Here is a 1,260-nt window from a genome sequence, read left to right as displayed (position 1 = left end):
CCTTCTCTCTTTCTCTGTCTGTCTGTCTGTCTGTCTGTCTGTCTGTCTGACTGTCTGTAAGTCTGTCTGTTTGTCTGTCTGTCTGATTCTCACTCTGTTCTCTCTCACTTTCTCCTTGTTTGGGTACGTGAATGAATGAGTGAGTGAGAAACAGAGACACAGGGAGAGAGAGACACAGGCAGAGAGAGAGAGAGAGAGAGAGAGAGAGAGAGAGAGAGAGAGAGAGAGAGAGAGAGAGAGAGAGAGAGAGTTGCAGTAATCCGTGTGGGGATCACAAAAGAAGAACACAGTCGTTTTCAATGAGCATTCACTCAAGAGTGCAGACAAGTGCCAAATTCTGCACAGCTCACAGCACAGCACGCAGCAAACATGAGAAATGAGATGGTCCATATTATATAACTCTGGGTAAAAAGGCAGCCCCAGATGTTTTGCTATGTGAGTGAAATGTATCCTTTTATTCTTTATACTTGTGCGCTCATACTCAACAGATATTTAAGATTTGAACCAATTGAATAATGTGTGGAAATCCCGACAGTTGTCAACAATCGCTCGATAAGGAAGGAATGATCGATTGTATTAAAAGTTGCACTTCGGTCAGGAACAATGAAAGAGGAATTTTTGCCATTGTCAGCCACACACAATAAAGCATTGTACACCATATCCATTTTCAACATAGCTGTCCCAGTATTATGAAACTGCCCATAAAATGTTGACCGACTTAATTCATGTGAATTGTTCTGTTACGAATGGCCTTTTAATATATGTTGACTGATTTAATTCATGTAAATCGTTCTGATACGAACGGCCTTTCAATTGAATCAAAACAGCTTCTTCTAGGACTTTTGCCTACCTTGAACTTATTAACACATCCCTGTTCTCCATCCTTCCTATTAAAAAACTATATTTCTCCCTTTCTTTATGCTCTGAGGCACTTTACACATGTTTTTGTTTTTTTTTTGCACTTAAAGTACTTCATTATGAATAATTTAGCATGAAATAGCACTCGGCTCGCCGACAACGACATGTCGATTATTCCCTTTATACCTGCTTTCATCGTCAAGAACCGTTAAGCTGCCTAGTGTTTTTCGTGATGTTTATTTTTAGGTAACATCTTAAGAGTTCTTTAGAAGTACTTACGGAGAGAAAAACCCGTATAAAATTATTCTGAGTATGAAATATTGGGGAAATAATAATTGTTTATAATTTATAGTAAGGAAGCAGAGCAGGTAGGTAATGTCTTAAGTACACTCAGCGGTGCCC

Source organism: Aplysia californica, unplaced genomic scaffold (assembly GCF_000002075.1).
Source record: "Aplysia californica isolate F4 #8 unplaced genomic scaffold, AplCal3.0 scaffold00195, whole genome shotgun sequence".
Lineage (NCBI taxonomy): Eukaryota > Metazoa > Mollusca > Gastropoda > Aplysiida > Aplysiidae > Aplysia > Aplysia californica.
This window is presented reverse-complemented; position numbering follows the sequence as displayed.